The 20237-nt window shown below is 48.8% G+C and overlaps 9 pseudogenes; 6 read left to right on the top strand and 3 right to left on the bottom strand.

Annotated features, from left to right (window-relative positions):
- Positions 1 to 2835: 2835 nt before the first annotated feature.
- LOC143937089 (5S ribosomal RNA) lies at positions 2836 to 2955 on the bottom strand (annotated as a pseudogene).
- A 95-nt stretch (positions 2956 to 3050) lies between these two features.
- On the bottom strand, positions 3051 to 3169 carry LOC143936789 (5S ribosomal RNA; annotated as a pseudogene).
- Positions 3170 to 7060: 3891 nt separating this feature from the next.
- Positions 7061 to 7179, bottom strand: LOC143936901 (5S ribosomal RNA; annotated as a pseudogene).
- Positions 7180 to 8951: 1772 nt separating this feature from the next.
- Positions 8952 to 9070, top strand: LOC143936887 (5S ribosomal RNA; annotated as a pseudogene).
- A 321-nt stretch (positions 9071 to 9391) lies between these two features.
- LOC143936372 (5S ribosomal RNA) lies at positions 9392 to 9510 on the top strand (annotated as a pseudogene).
- A 101-nt stretch (positions 9511 to 9611) lies between these two features.
- LOC143936663 (5S ribosomal RNA) lies at positions 9612 to 9730 on the top strand (annotated as a pseudogene).
- A 3718-nt stretch (positions 9731 to 13448) lies between these two features.
- Positions 13449 to 13567, top strand: LOC143937107 (5S ribosomal RNA; annotated as a pseudogene).
- A 5654-nt stretch (positions 13568 to 19221) lies between these two features.
- On the top strand, positions 19222 to 19340 carry LOC143936969 (5S ribosomal RNA; annotated as a pseudogene).
- Positions 19341 to 19435: 95 nt separating this feature from the next.
- On the top strand, positions 19436 to 19555 carry LOC143937001 (5S ribosomal RNA; annotated as a pseudogene).
- The last annotated feature ends 682 nt before the right edge of the window (positions 19556 to 20237 follow it).

The raw sequence follows: 20237 nt of genomic DNA, 5'->3' as shown, positions 1-20237 counted from the left end.
CCTTATACATATTGACCAGTTAGGTTTTATTCCCACCAGGGAAGATAGGGACAACACCACTAAGGTGCTTACCCTGATCCGTAAAGCAAAGTCATCTGGGACCCCTTGTCTTTTCATGAGTACTGATGCCGAGAAGGCTTTTGATCGGGTCAAATGGACATTAATGTTCTCGGTCCTTCGCCATATAGGTCTGAGTGAACGGATGCTGGCATGGATAAGTAAGATATACTCACGTACTTACATTCCACCGGACATCGCGCGTACGTTTATGTTGAACTTCCCCCCACCCCTTGTCACTAAGATCCGCAGTTTGCTTCACGGGTGGCATTCTGGCCTCCATTCCTGGTTCAGCAGATGCAATCTCATTAAAATGAACATACTCCCTAAATTTACTTATCTTTTCCAAGCTCTCCCGATCCAGATTCCAGTCCTGTTTTTTAAGCAAGCTCAATCCTTGCTCACTCAATTTAACTGGGCCCACAAAAATCCCAGACTTAAGCGGTCACAGCTGACATTGTCTAAACAACAGGGAGGGTTTGTTCTCCCTAACTTGCGACGCTACTACCTGGCCTCCCATCTGGGGCATGTATTGGACTGGAATCGAAACAAACTTTCTAAGCTCACTCCCGAATTCCGCTAAGAAGCGCCATGTGGTGCTATAAGTATTCCCCCACAGAATTTATGTCACATCCCACTATAGGGGCTTAGTTGAAAGTCAGTCACCTGATCGCTACCCAAAACACACTCACGTCTTTGACTTCCCCCCTATTCCCTATACGTGGCCATCCAACCTTTGAACTGGGGACCCACTTAGAAATTCCAACCTAGACAATGCGTCTAAATTCGTCATTGATGGAAAATGGCCTTCTTTCTCAACCCTAACAGATCCGACAGGGCTTTTCCAACTGCCTTTTTGGAGAGCGGCGCAACTACATCATTTTCTCCATTCCATCCCCAATCCTCAAACGTTCGCCCGCCCTCAGTCGGAGTTTGAGACTCTATGCAGGAGCGAAGGCCCTTTGGCCCACATTCGCTCTCAAACAGGTTACCCACACTTAACCTGTCTGTCCAACTGGGAAAAGGACCTTAATTGCTAATTTTCCCCAGCACAGAGACAACGCATTATCACTTTGGCTCTCAAAATGTCGCTGTGCACGAAGATACAGGAGACGAATTTTAAACTTCTCACCAGGTGGTATTTGACACCATCAAAGCTGCAGAAATGTTTCTCCTCTTCCTCGAACATATGCTGGAGGTGTGGAGAAGAAGAGGGCACGTTGCTGCACATTTTTTGGTCCTGCCTCAGCTTGGTGGACTTCTGGACAGAGATCCGATGCATAACACAAAAATTCACAGACTTCTCCATCCAGGAAGAGGCTGCATTCTTTCTCTTGCACCATTCACAGATTCCCATTAAAGTGGAGGGCCGGTTATAAAAAAAAAAAAAAAAAAAAAAAAAAAAAAAAAAAAGTCAGCAGCTGCAAACACTGCAGCTGCTGACTTAATAAACACACTCACCTGTCCAGGGCGCCCGCGATGTCGGCCGCCCGAGGCCGACCCGTCCCTCGGCTCTCGGGTCCCAGCGCCGCCATCACTTGTAAGGGAAACAGGCAGCGGAGCCTTATGGCTTCACTGCCCGTTTCCTACTGCGCATGCGCGAGTCCCGCAGCTACTGCGCATGCGCGAGTCCCGCAGCGCTTTCTGAATGGGACGCGCTGTGTTCTGGAACACACAGTTCCCAGAACACAGCGCGACTCATTACCCAGAAGACGCTGCGACGAAGACAGAAGACAGAAGATCTCCGCGGAGGAGGAAGAGGAAGATTAGGAGAAAGTGCCTAGCAACAGGCATTTCTGGTAAGTAAAAAAAAAAAATTTTTTTCATTTTTTTTTTTTTTTAGATTTTTTGTAATTTTTAACATTTTTTTGTTTTTCAGGGTGGCCCTCCCCTTTAAGAAGTACAAAAAAATCGATTTTACGGCATGTGATAAATGCGGCGAAATCCTGCATCCCTCTCTATTGGAAAAAATGTTCCCCCCCTTTCATTACCCACTGGCTTAGGAAAATAGAGGACATTAAAAAAAATGGAGGACTTGATCCTCACATCACAAGGTATACAAGAATTTTTTAAAAAAACCTGAGACATCTGGAATACCTTTATATTCTTGCTGGAAGGATGTCGCCTGCTATCGCCTTAGTGCTCTGAGCTTTCCTTGACTGGCCCCTTGGACAGTGGCTGCCATCGTGTCTCGTCCCCTCTTCTCCTTTTCTGATCTTTCAACCCTTCTCTTTTCTGCCTACCTCCCCTATCTCTCACCCCCTCCACCCCCTCTCTCTTTTGGAAAGAGTGGAAAATTGGGAATGACGGCCCCACACCCCCCTCTGGATGGATTATGCCGGAGGGACCTGGGGGTTTGTGTGACCCTGGATCTTGGTACAGTACTTTATCCGTGCCTCGAATCATTGTGATTGATGGAAGGCAGACTCACAGTTGCGAATATACCTGTATCAAGTATTGTTCAGCTGCTTTTTGCTCTGTATTTCTCTGTTGCATTATGTACTCGGGGGACCGTCTTCCCCTATTTGGAGAAAAAATTATATTTGAAAAAAAAAAAGAAGCCTACGACACCTGGTATTCCCAGGCGGTTTCCCATCCAGGCATTAACCAGGCCTGCTGGTCTGCTTAGCCTCCAAGATCAGACGAGATGGAACAGATTCAGGGTGATGTGGCCGTAGCCGATATCTTCAGGCACTCTCAACTCTCTTGACAAACACCAAGATGGTCACCTTGGAAACAAGCGGAAAAAAATAGGTCAATGGCCACAACATAAAAAGATGCCTACGGCATCTGGAAATCCCAGGCGGTCTCCCATCCAGGTACTAAACTGGTCCCAACCCTGCTTAGCCTCTGAGATCAGATGAGATTGGGCTCTTTTAGGGTGGTGTGGCCGTAGGAGATTTCTTCAGGCACTCTCAACCTTGACTAACGCCAATATGGTCACCTTGGGAAACAAACAAAAAAATCAAGTCAACGCCAACAACATGAGAAGAAGTCTACAGCACCTAGTATTCCCAGGTGGTCTCCCATCCAGGTATTAACAAGGCCCGACCCTGTTTAGTCTCTGAGATCAGATGAGATCTGTTGCTTTCAGGGTTATGTGGCCATAGGCGAGCTCTTCAAGCACTCTCAACCCTCTTGACAAACACCAAGATGGTCACCTTGGTAAACAAACAAAAAAAAAAAAACAAGTCAACGCCAACAACATAAAAATAAGCCTTCAGCACCTAGTATTCCCAGGTGGTCTCCAATCCAGGTACTAGCAAGGCCCGACCCTGTTTAGCCTCTGAGATCAGAGGAGATCGGGCGCTTTCAGGCTTATGTGCCCATAGGCAATCTCTTTGGGCACTCTCAACCCTCTTGACAAATGCCAAGATAGTCACCTTGGGAAACAAGCGAAAAAAAAACAGGTCAATGTCAACAACATAAAAAGAAGACTACGGCACCTGGTATTCCAAAGCCATCTCCCATCCAGGGACTAACTAGGCCCAACCCTTCTTAGCCTCAGAGATGCGAAGAGATAGGGCTCTTTCAGGGTGATGCTGCTTTAAGCCCTTGGGAAACAAGCGAAAAAAAAACAAAACGAATCAAGGCCAACAACATAAAAAGAAGCCTACAATAACTGGTATTCCCAGGTGGTCTCCCATCCAGGTACTAACCAGGCCTGACTCTTCTTAGCCTCCAAGATCAGATGAGATTGGGTGCTTTCAGAGTGCTCGGACTCTTTCCCCATCACTAATGGGACGAGGCAGGGGTGTACTCTGTCTCCCCTAATTTTTATTCTGACACTGGAACCACTTATGTGTCACGTTCGGAATGACCCGAATATTACTGGCATATCCAAACCCTCGGCACACCACAAAATTGCGGCATGCGCTGACGATCTAATTTTTTTCGTCTCCAATCCGCACATTTCACTTCCCAATATACTCGCGGCTCTCCGGCGATACGGCAGCCTATCAAACTATAAAATCAATTGCACCGTTGGCTGTATTGAATATATCGGTCCCGGATGGTGAGGCCAGGAGGCTACGCTCCGCTTTTCCATTCTACTGAGCTGAAAAATCTATACGTTACCTGGGCGTTGACATCGCAGCGGATTTGGCGCAATTGTACCCGCTTAATTTTGTCCCTCTCCTGAATAGACTGAAATCTGATTTGGGAAACTGGCATGCTTTAACACTGACCCGGTTCGGGCGCTGTAATGCATTCAAAATGACGGCCCTCCCGCGGATCTTATACTTGTTCCAGACATTACCGATCCGGTTACCCCCAATTTTTTTCAGACAACTGCAGCTGCTGCTCCGGGACTTTATTTGGGCACGCAAACCGCCCAGAGCCCGTTTGCAATTGCTTGCCAGACCAAAGGACAAGGGGGGTCTGGGTCTCCCAGATCTGAGACAATACAACAGAGCGACTCTGCTAGCGAGAGTCGTTGATTGGCATTGTAATGGCCCACACAAGCAGTGGGTGGAGATGGAGATTGAGGATGGATCCATTCCCCTATTGACCTCCCCGTGGCTCCTGTCCTCCCTACCAAAAGACCTCAGAGATCACCCCGTAGTGGGAGCTACGTTGGCTGTTGTGCGGAGGTTGTTCCGCTGCACACACATTGCTCCCCTGCCGTCACCAATGACTCCGGTTATAGGTAATCCAGACTTCCCACCGGGATTTACCAACAATAAACTGCGACAGTTGACAGTGGTGGGGAAACAGCGTCTGGGAGAGGTGTGGCCCTCGGGAGGGCTCCCGACCACGCAAACTGTCGCCGAGCTTTCTGACCCTCCGCTTGAATTGTTTAATGCTTATCAACTTCGTCACTTTCTTCTGGCCATACAAAGGGCCCCCTACACTCCTAGAGACCTGACGCCCTATGAGTCATCTGTCACAAAAAGGAACCTGTGCGACACACCCTCTCCCTCCTGTACAACATATTAAGTAGTCAGGAGGAAGAGTCGACCCCACCATTTATCCACAAATGGGAGATTGCATTTGGCAACACATTTACCCCACAACAGATAGGGAAGATCCTGACATTAGTACATAAAGCTTCCATCGCAAACCAATATCAAGAATCAGGATACAAGATAGTCTCACGCTGGTATAGAGTCCCATACCTTCTGAATAAAATGAATAGATCGATCCCGGATGTTTGTTGGAGGTGCAATTCAGATACGGGGACCATGGGACACATTTTCTGGGCATGCCCGGCCTTGAGGAACTTTTGGGTGGAGGTGACCGGGACGATAAAAACTCTCAGAAATGTAGATATCGCAGACAACCCAGCAGCGTGCCTTCTACACTTGACCGAACAGCCTGTTCGAAAATACAAAAAAACCCTCACGATGCAACTCCTGAACGCCGCCCGGGTCTGCATTCCCACACTGTGGAGGCAGCCTCAGCCCCCATCCAAGGTGCTGTGGTATTCCAAAGTCAATCATATTCTCCGGATGGAAGAATTGACCGCCACCCTTCACAACACTGAAGAGGCATTTAGTGTTACATGGAGGCCCTGGAGGTATTTTACTGGTACTTGAGACTACATTCGGGAGGTGAGCAGCGCCCCTGTCCCAGAAAACGACTGAACATTTAACGTTTACCTACGTAGGCCATGTTTGCCCTGGGTGGCATTCCCCCCCCCCCTCATTTTTTGTCTTTATTTTTCTATTTTTCCCCGCCGCCATCCCCCCCCTCCTCTCTCTCCGTCTTTGCACTCTCTTCTTCCCCCGTCCTCCCTTTTGACTATGCCTTGTCTCCTTACTAGCCTTTGGGACCCAGAAGAACCCCAGGGTTCTGGACACGACCGGCTCATATTTTACTCTGGTTCACGTAGGTCATGATAAGCTGGCTCGCTGTGGTCCCAGTTGTTCTCCATGATTACATTTGTCCGAACGGAGCTGCATTAGTTATACTGTACTACATGTCGGAGGTGGGGTTTCTCTCTTTTCTGCATGAAACTCTAGGACTCCCCTCTGAGAACCCAGAGTTATTTGGCTGCCTATTTTTTGTTACCATGTAATTGTGACCCTGGGTCATGCTGTATGGTTGACTGTTACATTTGTGTTGTTCTACTTATACTTAGTAAAAGAATAAAACAAAAAATAAAAAATAAGTCAATGCCAACAACTTAAAAAAAAAGCCTATGGCATCGAGAAATCCCAGGCGGTCTCCCATCCACGTACTAACCAGGTCCCAAACCTGCTTAGCCTCTGAGATCAAATGAGATTTGGCTCTTTCAGGGTGATGCAGCCATAGTAGATTTTTTCAGGCACGCTCAACCCTCTTGACAAACGCCAAGATGGTCACCTTGGGAAACAAACAAAAAAAACAAGTCAATGCCAACAACATAAAAAGAAGCCTACCGCACCTAGTATTTCCACGCGGTCTCCCATCCAGGTATTAACAAGGCGCATCCCATTCTAGACTCTGAGATCAGCGGAGATTGGGCGCTTTCAGGGTGATGTGTCCATAGGCAATCTCTTTGGGCACTCTCATCCCTCTTGAAAAATGCCAAAACCCTGGGAAACAAGCGAAAAAAAACAGGTCAACGCCAACAACATAAAAAGAAGAATACGGCACCTGGTATTCCAAGGCCGTCTCCCATTCAAGTACTAACTAGGCCCAACCCTTCTTAGCCTCTGAGATCAGAAGAGATAGGGTGCTTTCAGGGTGATGTGGCTCTAAGCGATCTCTTTAGGCACTCTCAACCCTCTTGACAAATGGCAAGATGATCACTTTGGGAAACAAGCGAAAAAAACAGGTCAACACCAACAACATAAAAAGAAGCCTGCGGCATCTGGAAAACCCAGGCGGTCTCCCATCCAGGTACAAACCAGGCCCAACCCTGCTTAGCCTCTGAGACCAAGCGAGATTGGGCGCTTTCAGGTTGTTGTGCTCGTAGGCAATTTCTTTGTGCACTCTCAACCCTCTTGACACATGCCAAGATGGTCACCTTGGGAAACAAGGGAAAATAAAACAGGTCAACGCCGACAACATAATGAGAAGCCTATGGCACCTGGTATTCCCAAGCTGTCTCCCATCCAGGAACTAACCAGGCCCATCGCTGCTTAGCCTTCGAGATCAGATGAGATTGGGCTCTTTCAGGGTGATTTGGCCGTAGGCACTCTCTTTGGGCACTCTGAAGCCTCTTGACAAAGGCCAAGATGGTCACCTTGGGAAACAAGCTAAAAAAAACAGGTCAAAGCCAACAACATAAAAAGAAGCCTACGGCATCCAGTATTCCCAGGCGATCTCCCAATCAAGACACTAACCAGACCAGATCCTTCTATGGCACCTGGTCTTCCCAGGCAGTCTCCCATCCAGGTACTAACCAGGCCTGACGATGCTTAGCCTCTGAAATCAGACGAGATCGGGTGCTTTCAGGTTGATGTGGCCGTAAGCGTTCTCTTCAAGACACGCCCAACCCTCTTGACAAACGGCAAGATGGTCGCCTTGAGAAACAAGCAAAAAAAACAGGTCAAAGCCAACAACATAAAAAGAAGCCTATGGGCTTACAGTGGACCCTAAAAGATGGGACCCACTAGCTCTGTCATGGTTCGGACGCTGTAATGTGTTGAAGATGAACGCGTTGCCACGACTTCTGTATCTACTACAAGCCTTACCTATCAAAATACCCCAGACTTTCTTTCATGCGGTTCGCTCAATCTTTATCAAGTTCCTCTGGCGTGGAAAACATATGCGTATTGGTAGGGCAATGCTATTGCGACCGAAATTGCGGGGAGGTATTGGCTTCCCGGACCCTGCTCTATATTACACAGCGACGCACATGACACCGGTGTTGACTGGTGCCGGTGTTCTGCCATATACTGTCCGGCCATGATATAGTGTCTGCGCCGTACTGCGCATGCGCAGTACGGAGCAGACGAAGCTTCGGAGATTTTCATGCGCGGTGAGTGGAGGTGGTAGCCCCACCATCCAAGTGGACATAGGGTTGTGAATATTAGAGGGCCCCTCGCAGGCGAGCTTCGCTCGCCACGCTTCGGGCTTGGCCTCGCTGCGCATGCGCAGTACACAGCGGACACTATCCGATGGGGGACCATATGTGATAAGACACCGGCATGGGGAACTGAAGCTATGGGTCAAGCTAGAGCAGGAGATGGTGCGGGTTCCACTGGCTGGTCTGCCTTGGGCGGGGAGGCCATTGGAGCCCTGTGTGACTACTCACCCGTTAATTGGCCCCTCGCTCGCCGAGATGGATAGTTTTTTTCACCTTTCCCACCTGACTAACTTCCCTTCTCCTATGACCCCAATTATTGGACATCCTAGATTCCCTCCGGGCCTGTCTGACCAGGATTTTACCAGGCAAGCCCCGAAAGGGCTTCTGAGAGAAGCCCTATTTCTTGGACCCACGGGCTTGATTCCCATGGGGACCATATTGCTAGAGCAAGTACCTGTTGCATTGGATATATATATATATATTGGACCTATATGTTTCAGGGTGGCCTGCATAACGTGCCAGGCCACCCTGTCAAAGGCCTTCTCCACGTCCGTTGACAACATAAGCAAGGGCCTTCCCTGTACATGCGCCGCATGGATTAAATTGAGGACTCGGGCCGTATTGTCTCTAGCTTCCGACTTATTTTTATTTTTTTGCTTGTTTCCCAAGGTGACCATCTTGGCGTTTGTCAAGAGGGTTGAAAGTGCCTGAAGAGATTGCCTACAGGCACATCACCCTGAAAGCACCCGATCACGTTTGATGTTGGAAGCTAAGAAGAGTCAGGCCTTGTTAGTACCTGGAGGGGAGACCGCCTGGGAATACCAGGTGTCGTAGACTTCTTTTTATGTTGTTGGCGTTGACCTGTTTTTTTTCCGCTTGTTTCCCAAAGTGACCATCTTGGTGTTTGTCAAGAGGGTTGAGAGTGCCTGAAGAGATTGCCTATGGCCACATCACTCTGAAAGCACCCAATCTCGTCTGACCTTGGAGGCTAAGAAGAGTCGGGCCTGGTTAGTACCTGGATGGGAGACCACCTGGGAATACCAGTTATTGTAGGCTTCTTTTTATGTTGTTGGCGTTGATTCGTTTTTTTTTTTTTGCTTGTTTCCCAAGGTGACCATCTTGGCATTTGTCAAGAGGGATGAGAGTGCCCAAAGAGATCGCTTACAGCAGCATCACCCTGAAAGAGCCCTATCTCTTCTCTTCTCTGAGGCTAAGAAGGGTTGGGCCTAGTTAGTACCTGGATGGGAGATGGCGTTGGAATACCAGGTGCCGTATTCTTCTTTTTATGTTGTTGACATTGACCTGTTTTTTTTCGCTTGTATCTCAAGGTGACTATCTTGGCATTTGTCAAGAGGGTTGAGAATGCCCAAAGAGATTGCCTATGGGCACATAACCCTGAAAGCGCCCGATCTCCTCTGATCTCAGAAGCTAAACAGGGTTGGGCCTTGCTAGTACCTGGATTGGAGACCACCTGGGAATACTAGGTGCTGTAGGCTTCTTTTTATGTTGTTGGCCTTGACCTGGTTTTTTTTTCACTTGTTTCCCAAGGTGACCATCTTGGCGTTTGTCAAGAGGGTTGAGAGTGCCCAAAGAGATCACCTACGGCCCCATCACCCTGAAAGCGCCCAATCTCGTCTGATCTCGGATGCTAAACAGTGTCGGGCCTGGTTAGTACCTGGATGGGAGACCGCCTGGAAATACCAGATGCCATAGGCTTTTTTTTTTTTTTTTTTTTTCTTATTTAGTAGTATGCGACATACAATGCAAAGGCAACTTCACAGAATGTGTGATACAAATAGTTACAAACAAACGATCATATTGCATGGATATCAGAGCCAATGGTAAGATGTCCGAGGAGAATAGCACGTGTACAGCTTTGCGGTCATATCAAGATGAGATTAAAGCTCCATCTCGTTGGGATCCTCTACCACTTAAAATATTATTGATACTAGCCCTGCTACCTTCGAAGAGTTTAGATATCCATAGATAGAGGAAGAGTATTGTGTAGTAGTCAAATGGGGTCGGAACATACCATTTTCTTTTCCCTTTTTTGAGTTAAGAAGGGAAATAGTAGAACTGAAAGGAGGGAGAAGGGGAAAGAGAAGATTGGGGAAGGAAATGGCAGAAAAGGAAAAGAAGGGGTAAGGGGGTGTCGTGGGTAGAGTGGATAGGATGGGGTCCCCTCCCAGGGAGCAAGAGACGCCCTCGGCTCACCAGCTCATCAGCTGTCCAACGTTTGGAACAGCGATCTCCAACGATCACCATGAGCTTACTATGTCTCGCGGAGGTATTCTTCCGAAAAGCGAAACTGGGTCCAGTAGAACCATCTGTTCCCATGCTCCTCCGTTTTATCCCTCATTGTGGCAGTCAGGTCTTCCATTCGTTCAATATCATTAACCCTTGCGAACCACTGGGTCACCATTGGAGCAGATTGCTCTTTCCACTGACTTGGGATGCAGGCCCTAGCTGCCTTGAGGAGATGTTTAAGTAAGGACTTATGATAACGCTTTATCGACATAGGAGTTAGATTGAGAAGAACTGCTGCGGGATCATTGGCTAAGGAAATGTCTGTGAACTTGTGGATGAGTCTCAGGACAGGCTGCCCGAATGTTTGTAATTTAGGGCATTCCCAGAAAATGTGGAGAATGGTGCCAGCCTGTTGCCCACAGCGACAGCAGCGGTCAGATTGACCGGGGAATATTTTGGCCAACACCACCGGTGTACGATACCAGCATGTGATCAGCTTATATGAGATCTCCTGATATTTACTGCAGAGTGACGACTTATGGGCGAAAAAGAGTATTCTGTCCTTCTGTGGTTTGGAGAATGTAGTTTGTAAGTCCCTTTTCCATTTAGCTAGGAAGGGTGGATCCGTGGAGGATTGTGCATCTGTCAGGATTAGGTAGGACCTAGAGAGGGAACCATGAATTGGGCCATCATCCAGGCAAAGTTCCTTGAAGGGGTGGAATTGTCTAGAGAAGAACGAATGGTTAGGTAGTGATCCGAGGAAATGGATTAGCTGTCTAGCTCTCCAGCTATCCAATGCAACAGGTACTTGCTCTAGCAGTATGGTTCCCATGGGAATCAAGCCCGTGGGTCCAAGAAATAGGGCTGCTCTCAGAAGCCCTCTCGGGGCTTGCCTGGTAAAGGCCTGGTCAGACAGGCCCGGAGGGAATCTAGGATGTCCAATAATTGGGGTCATAGGAGAAGGGAAGTTAGTCAGGTGGGAAAGGTAAAAAAAACTATCCATCTCGGCGAGCGAGGGGCCAATTTACGGGTGAGTAATCACACAGGGCTCCAATGGCCTCCCCGCCCAAGGCAGACCAGCCAGTGGAACCCGCGCCATCTCCTGCTCTAGCTTGACCCATAGCTTCAGTTCCCCATGCCGGTGTCTTATCACATATGGTCCCCCATCGGATAGTGTCCGCTGTGTACTGCGCATGCGCAGTACACAGCAACACAGATTCCAAAAATTGCGAGCATGAACGGCACCTGCGCACTGAGTACAGGTTCTATCCCCACTATCCAAGTGGACTTAGAGTTAGAATATAAAAGAGCCGAGCGCAGCGAAGCCAAGCCCGAAGCGTGGCGAGCGAAGCTCGCCTGCGAGGGGCCCTCTAACCACTTTCAGACCGGACCAATTTGCTTGTCAAAGACCAGACCACTTTTTGCGATTCGGCACTGCGTCGATTTAACTGACAATTGCGCGGTCGTGCGACGTGGCTCTCAAACAAAATTAACGTCCTTTTTTTCCCACAAATAGAGCTTTCTTTTGGTGGTATTTGATCACCCCTGCGGTTTTTATTTTTTGCGCTATAAACAAAAATAGAGCGACAATTTTGAAAAAAACGCATTATTTTTTTACTTTTTGTTATAATAAATATCCCCCAAAAATATATAAAAAAACATTTTTTCCCTCAATTTAGGCCAATACGTATTCGTCTACATATTTTTGGTAAAAAAAATCGCAATAAGCGATTATTGATTGGTTTGTGCAAAAGTTATAGCGTTTACAAAATAGGGATAGTTTTATAGCATTTTTATTAATAATTTTTTATTATTTTATTTTTACTAGTAATGGCGGCGATCTGCGATTTTTATTGTGACTGCGACATTGTCGGGGACCCATCGGACATTTTTGACACATTTTTGGGACCATTGTCATTTATACAGTAATCACTGCTATATAAATGCAGTGATTCCTGTGTAAATGACACTGGCAGTGAAAGGGTTAACCAGTGGGTGGCAGTGTAGGGGTTAAGTGTTCCTAGGGGAGTGTTACTAACTGTGGGGGGGTTGGGCTTTCATTTAGTGTACACTGATATCTGCTCCAATCACATGGAGCAGAGATCAGCGTCACTAGTTGCTAGGCAGAATGAGAAAATGTTGTTTATACAGCATTTCCTCACTTCCGCCGCTCCGTGAGACGATCGCGGGGATGCCCGCGGCGATCGAGTCCGCGGGTCCCGCGACCGGACTCACGGGGGTCCCGACCAGCGTGGGAGCGCGCCGCCGGCGGCGCGCTCCCGATGGCACGGCGGCAACGAATATTGGACGTACATGTACGCCAATATGCCTGCCCGTGCCATGCTGTCGACGTACATCGTCGTGCGCTGGTCGGGAAGTGGCTAATATTCACAACCCTATGTCCGCTTGGATGGTGGGGCTACCACCTCCACTCACCGCGCAGGAGCCGTTCAGCTTCGGAGTACACAGCGGACACTATATCATGGCCGGACAGTATATGGCAGAACACCGGCACCAGTCAACCACCGGTGTCATGTGCCTCGCTGTGTAATATAGAGCAGGGTCCGGGAAGCCAATACCTCCCCGCAATTTCGGTCGCAATAGCATTGCCCTACCAATACGCATATGTTTTCCGCGCCAGAGGAACTTGATAAAGATTGAGCGAACCGAATGAAAGAAAGTCTGGGGTATTTTGATAGGTAAGGCTTGTAGTAGATACAGAAGTCGTGGCAACGCGTTCATCTTCAACACATTACAGCGTCCGAACCATGACAGAGCTAGTGGGTCCCATCTTTTAAGGTCCGCTGTAAGCCCATAGGCTTCCTTTTATGTTGTTGGCTTTGTCTGTTGTTCTCAAGGCGACCATCTTGGCGTTTGTCAAGAGGGTTAGGCGTGTCTTGAAGAGAACGCTTACGGCCACATCAACCTGAAAGCACCCGATCTCGTCTGATTTCAGAGGCTAAGCAGCGTCAGGCCTGGTTAGTACCTGGATGGGAGACTGCCTGGGAAGACCAGGTGCCATAGAAGGATCTGGTCTGGTTAGTGTCTTGATTGGGAGATCGCCTGGGAATACTGGATGCCATAGGCTTCTTTTTATGTTGTTGGCTTTGACCTGTTTTTTTTAGCTTGTTTCCCAAGGTGACCATCTTGGCCTTTGTCAAGAGGCTTCAGAGTGCCCAAAGAGAGTGCCTACAGCCAAATCACCCTGAAAGAGCCTAATCTCATCTGATCTCGGAGGCTAAGCAGCGATGGGCCTGGTTAGTACCTGGATGGGAGAAAGCTTGGGAATACCAGGTGCCGTAGGCTTCTCATTATGTTGTCGCGTTGACCTGTTTTTTTTCCCTTGTTTCCCAAGGTGACCATCTTGGCATGTGTCAAGAGGGTTGAGAGTGCACAAAGAAATTGCCTATGGGCACAACACCCTGAAAGCGCCCAATCTCGTTTGGTCTCAGAGGCTAAGCAGGGTTGGGCCTGGTTTGTACCTGGATGGGAGACCGCCTGGGTTTTCCAGATGCCGCAGGCTTCTTTTTATGTTGTTGGTGTTGACCTGTTTTTTTCGCTTGTTTCCCAAAGGGATCATCTTGGCATTTGTCAAGAGGGTTGAGAGTGCCTAAAGAGATCGCTTACAGCCACATCACCCTGAAAGCACCCTATCTCTTCTGATCTCAGAGGCTAAGAAGGGTTGGGCCTAGTTAGTACTTGAATGGGAGACGGCCTTGGAATACCAGGTGCCGTATTCTTCTTTTTATGTTGTTGGCGTTGACCTGTTTTTTTTCGCTTGTTTCCCAGGGTGACTATCTTGGCATTTTTCAAGAGGGATGAGAGAGCCCAAAGAGATTGCCTATGGGCACATCCCCCTGAAAGCGCCCAATCTCTGCTGATCTCAGAGGCTAGAAAGGGTCGCGCCTTGTTAATACCTGGATGGGAGACCGCCTGGAAATACTAGGCTTCTTTTTATGTTGTTGGTGTTGACTTGTTTTTTTTGTTTGTTTCCTAAGGTGACCATCTTGGCATTTGTCAAGAGGGTTGAGCGTGCCTGAAAAAATCTACTATGGCTGCATCACCCTGAAAGAGCCAAATCTCATTTGATCTCAGAGCAGGGCCGGCGCTACCACTAGGCGAAGTAGGCAGCCGCCTAGGCCGCACTACCACCTAGGGCGCAACTACGGCCTCTGCCCAGTGTGAGCTCCTCTTCTGCTCTCTCGCCCCCCCTGTGGTGTTCCACCGGCGCCACCAATCCCCCATGTTTCCCGCTGAGCGCCCCACCGTACTCATCTCACAGCGCCGCTCCGGGACTCCTTTGCTCCAGCCTGTCCCTCTGGAGCTGCGCTGTGTGTCTGTGTGAGTGCAGCGGAGGGGCGGGGCTCGGCGGAGATGGGAGCTTCGAGAGGTCGGTCAGCTGACCTCCTGCCCGGCGGGGACATCATGGAGCGGGGTTGACGGCGCTGGCCTGGTCCCGGCGGGGATATGATGGAGGCGGAGCGGATGGATGGCGCTGGTGTGGCCCCGGCGGAGCGGGTGGACGGCGCTGGTGTGGCCCCGGCGGAGCGGATGGATGGCGCTGGCGTGGCCCCGGCGGAGCGGGTGGACGGCGCTGGCAGTGCGGAGGAGTCGGAGAGGCCCGGTGGGATGATGGTCGCTGAAGGCAGCATCAAAGAGCAGAGGTAAGGAGGAGGATGGATCCATTGAGCTGTATGGAGGGGGTTTGTGTGTGAGTAATGCAGGAAGTAGGAGTCAGGTAGGTCAGTGTGATGTGTGTCAGTGTCATGCCAGTGTGGTGTGTCTGTGTATGTGTCATGTCAGTGTGATGTGTCTGTGTATGTGTCATGTCAGTGTGATGTGTCTGTGTATGTGTCATGCCAGTGTGATGTGTCTGTGTATGTGTCATGTCAGTGTGATGTGTCTGTGTATGTGTCATGTCAGTGTGATGTGTCTGTGTATGTGTCATGTCAGTGTAATGTGTCAGTGTATGTGTCATGTCAGTGTAATGTGTCAGTGTATGTGTCATGCCAGTGTGATGTGTCAATGTATGTGTCGTGTCAGTGTATGTGTCATGTCAGTGTAATGTGTCAGTGTATGTGTCATGTCAGTGTAATGTGTCTGTGTATGTGTCATGCCAGTGTGATGTGTCAGTGTATGTGTCGTGTCAGTGTATGTGTCATGTCAGTGTGATGTGTCTGTGTATGTGTCATGTCAGTGTGATGTGTCTGTGTATGTGTCATGTCAGTGTAATGTGTCAGTGTATGTGTCATGTCAGTGTAATGTGTCAGTGTATGTGTCATGCCAGTGTGATGTGTCAGTGTATGTGTCGTGTCAGTGTATGTGTCATGTCAGTGTAATGTGTCAGTGTATGTGTCATGTCAGTGTGATGTGTCTGTGTATGTGTCATGTCATTGTGATGTGTCTGTGTATGTGTCATGTCAGTGTATGTGTCATGTCAGTGTGATGTGTCTGTGTATGTGTCATGCCAGTGTGATGTGTCTGTGTATGTGTCATTCCAGTGTGATGTGTCAGTGTATGTGTCATGCCACTGTATGTGTCATGCCAGTGTGATGTGTCGTGTCAGTGTATGTGTCGTGTCAGTGTAATGTGTCAGTGTATGTGTCGTGTCAGTGTATGTGTCATGTCAGTGTATGCGTCAGTGTATGCGTCAGTGCCATTTTATGTGTCAGGGTATGTGTTTTCAGGGTATGTGTTTTCAGGGTATGTGTTTTCAGGGTAGGTGTCAGCGTGATGGTCAGTGTAGGTGTCAGCGTGATGGTCAGTGTAGGTGTCAGCGTGATGGTCAGTGTAGGTGTCAGCGCGATGGTCAGTGTAATTGGCAGTGTAGGTGCCAGGTGGGTTGGTGTAGGTGCCAGGTGGGTCGGTGTAATTATCAGGTGGGTCAGTGTAGGGGTCAATGTGATGTGAGTAGTGCAGGAAGTAGGAGTCAGGTGGATTAGTTTATGTGTCAGGGGGTCAGTGTAGGGGTCAGATAGGTCATGTGTAGCAAGGGCAGGGTAAGGTGGAGTCATGGGCGCAGCCGGGGGGGGGTGGCAAAATTAGGTTTTCGCCTAGGGTGTCAACGATCCTTGCACCAGCCCTGTCTCAGACGCTAAGCAGGGTTGGGACCTGGTTAGTACCGGGATGGGAGACCGCCTGGGATTTCTCGATGCCATAGGCTTTTTTTTTTAAGTTGTTGGCATTGACTTATTTTTTTTTTTTTGTTTTATTCTTTTATTAAGTATAAGTAGAACAACATAAATATAACAGTCAACCATACAGCATGACCCAGGGTCACAATTACATGGTAACAAAAAATAGGCAGCCAAATAACTCTGGGTTCTCAGAGGGGAGTCCTAGAGTTTCATGCAGAAAAGAGAGAAACCCCACCTCCGACATGTAGTACAGTATAACTAATGCAGCTCCGTTCGGACAAATGTAATCATGGAGAACAACTGGGACCACAGCGAGCCAGCTTATCATGACCTACGTGAACCAGAGTAAAATATGAGCCGGTCGTGTCCAGAACCCTGGGGTTCTTCTGGGTCCCAAAGGCTAGTAAGAAGACAAGGCATAGTCAAAAGGGAGGACGGGGGAAGAAGAGAGTGCAAAGACGGAGAGAGAAGAGGGGGGGGGGGATGGCGGCAGGGAAAAAAAGAAAAATTAAGACAAAAAGGGAAGGGGGGGAATGCCACCCAGGGCAGACTTGGCCTACGTAGGTAAACGTTAGATGTTCAGTCGTTTTCTGGGACAGGGGCGCTGCTCACCTCCCAAATGTAGTCTCAAGTACCAGTAAAATACCGCCAGGGCCTCCATGTAACACTAAATGCCTCTTCAGTGTTGTGAAGGGTGGCGGTCAATTCTTCCATCCGGAGAATATGATTGACTTTGGAATACCACAGCACCTTGGATGGGGGCTGAGGCTGCCTCCACAGTGTGGGAATGCAGGCCCGGGCGGCGTTCAGGAGTTGCATCGTGAGGGTTTTTTTGTATTTTCGAACAGGCTGTTTTTATTGTCCCGGTCACCTCCACCCAAAAGTTCCTCAAGGCCGGGCATGCCCAGAAAATGTGTCCCATGGTCCCCGTATCTGAATTGCACCTCCAACAAACATCCGGAATCGATCTATTCATTTTATTCAGAAGGTATGGGACTCTATACCAGCGTGAGACTATCTTGTATCCTGATTCTTGATATTGGTTTGCGATGGAAGCTTTATGTACTAATGTCAGGATCTTCCCTATCTGTTGTGGGGTAAATGTGATGCCAAATGCAATCTCCCATTTGTGGATAAATGGTGGGGTCGACTCCTCCTCCTGACTACTTAATAGGTTGTACAGGAGGGAGAAGGTGTGTTGCACAGGTTCCTTTTTGTGACAGATGGATTCATAGGGCGTCAGGTCTCTAGGAGTGTAGGGGGCCCTTTGTATGGCCAGAAGAAAGTGACGAAGTTGATAAGCATTAAACAAGTCAAGCGGAGGGTCAGAAAGCTCGGCGACAGTTTGCGTGGTCGGGAGCCCTCCCGAGGACCACACCTCTCCCAGACGCTGTTTCCCCACCACTGTCAACGGTCGCAGTTTCTTGTTGGTAAATCCCGGTGGGAAGTCTGGATTACCTATAACCGGAGTCATTGGTGACGGCAGGGGAGCAATGTGTGTGCAGCGGAACAACCTCCGCACAACAGCCAACGTAGCTCCCACTACGGGGTGATCTCTGAGGTCTTTTGGTAGGGAGGACAGGAGCCATGGGGAGGTCAATAGGGGAATGGATCCATCCTCAATCTCCATCTCCACCCACTGCTTGTGTGGGCCATTACAATGCCAATCAACGACTCTCGCTAGCAGAGTCGCTCTGTTGTATTGTCTCAGATCTGGGAGACCCAGACCCCCCTTGTCCTTTGGTCTGGCAAGCAATTGCAAACGGGCTCTGGGCGGTTTGCGCGCCCAAATAAAGTCCCGGAGTAGCACCTGCAGATGTCTGAAAAAGATTGGGGGTAACCGGATTGATAATGTCTGGAACAAGTATAAGATCCGCGGGAGGGCCATCATTTTGAATGCATTACAGCGCCCGAACCAGGTCAGTGTTAAATCATGCCAGTTTCCCAAATCAGATTTCAGTCTATTCAGGAGAGGAAGAAAATTAAGCGGGTACAATTGCACCAAATCCGCTGCGATGTCAACGCCCAGGTAACGTATAGATTTTTCAGCTCAGTAGAATGGAAAAGCGGAGCATAGCCTCTTGGCCTCACCATCCGGGACCGATATATTCAATACAGCCGATGGTGCAATTGATTTTATAGTTTGATAGGCTGCCGTATCGCCGGAGAGCCACGAGTATATTGGGAAGCGAAATGTGTGGATTGGAGACGAAAAAAATTAGATCGTCAGCGTACGCCGCAATTTTGTGGTGTGCCGAGGGTTTGGATATGCCAGTAATATTCGGGTCATTCCGAACGTGACACATAAGTGGTTCCAGTGTCAGAATAAAAATTAGGGGAGACAGAGGGCACCCCTGCCTCGACCCATTAGTGATGGGGAAAGAGTCCGAGCACTCTGAAAGCACCCAATCTCGTCTGATCTTGGAGGCTAAGAAGAGTCAGGCCTGGTTAGTACCTGAATGGGAGACCACCTGGGAATACCAGTTATTGTAGGCTTCTTTTTATGTTGTTGGCCTTGATTCGTTTTGTTTTTTTTTCGCTTGTTTCCCAAGGTGACCATCTTGGCATTTGTCAAGAGGGTTGAGAGTGCCCAAAGAGATTGCCTATGGGCACATAAGCCTGAAAGCGCCCGATCTCCTCTGATCTCAGAGGCTAAACAGGGTCGGGCCTTGCTAGTACCTGGATTGGAGACCACCTGGGAATACTAGGTGCTGAAGGCTTATTTTTATGTTGTTGGCGTTGACTTGTTTTTTTTTTTTTGTTTGTTTACCAAGGTGACCATCTTGGTGTTTGTCAAGAGGGTTGAGAGTGCTTGAAGAGCTCGCCTATGGCCACATAACCCTGAAAGCACCAGATCTCGTCTGATCTCAGAGACTAAACAGGGTCGGGCCTTGTTAATACCTGGATGGGAGACCACCTGGGAATACTAGGTGCTGTACACTTCTTCTCATGTTGTTGGCGTTGACTTGATTTTTTTGTTTGTTTCCCAAGGTGACCATATTGGCGTTAGTCAAGGTTGAGAGTGCCTGAAGAAATCTCCTACGGCCACACCACCCTAAAAGAGCCCAATCTCATCTGATCTCAGAGGCTAAGCAGGGTTGGGACCAGTTTAGTACCTGGATGGGAGACCGCCTGGGATTTCCAGATGCCGTAGGCTTCTTTTTATGTTGTGGCCGTTGACCTATTTTTTTCCGCTTGTTTCCAAGGTGACCATCTTGGTGTTTGTCAAGAGAGTTGAGACTGCCTGAAGATATCGGCTACGGCCACATCGCCCTGAATCTGTTCCATCTCGTCTGATCTTGGAGGCTAAGCAGGGTCAGGCCTGGTTAATGCCTGGATGGGAAACCGCCTGGGAATACCAGGTGTCGTAGGCTTCTTTTTTTTTTCAAATATAATTTTTTCTCCAAATAGGGGAAGACGGTCCCCCGAGTACATAATGCAACAGAGAAATACAGAGCAAAAAGCAGCTGAACAATACTTGATACAGGTATATTCGCAACTGTGAGTCTGCCTTCCATCAATCACAATGATTCGAGGCACGGATAAAGTACTGTACCAAGATCCAGGGTCACACAAACCCCCAGGTCCCTCCGGCATAATCCATCCAGAGGGGGGTGTGGGGCCGTCATTCCCAATTTTCCACTCTTTCCAAAAGAGAGAGGGGGTGGAGGGGGTGAGAGATAGGGGAGGAAGGCAGAAAAGAGAAGGGTTGAAAGATCAGAAAAGGAGAAGAGGGGACGAGACACGATGGCAGCCACTGTCCAAGGGGCCAGTCAAGGAAAGCTCAGAGCACTAAGGCAATAGCAGGCGACATCCTTCCAGTGAGAATATAAAGGTAT

This window comes from Lithobates pipiens, unplaced genomic scaffold (assembly GCF_037356315.1).
Source record: "Lithobates pipiens isolate NorthernLeopardFrog02 unplaced genomic scaffold, aLitPip1_a1.2 Scaffold_28, whole genome shotgun sequence".
Classification (NCBI taxonomy): Eukaryota; Metazoa; Chordata; class Amphibia; order Anura; family Ranidae; genus Lithobates; species Lithobates pipiens.
Note: the sequence above shows the minus strand (reverse complement) of the source record. Positions and strands in the feature narration are given on the sequence as shown.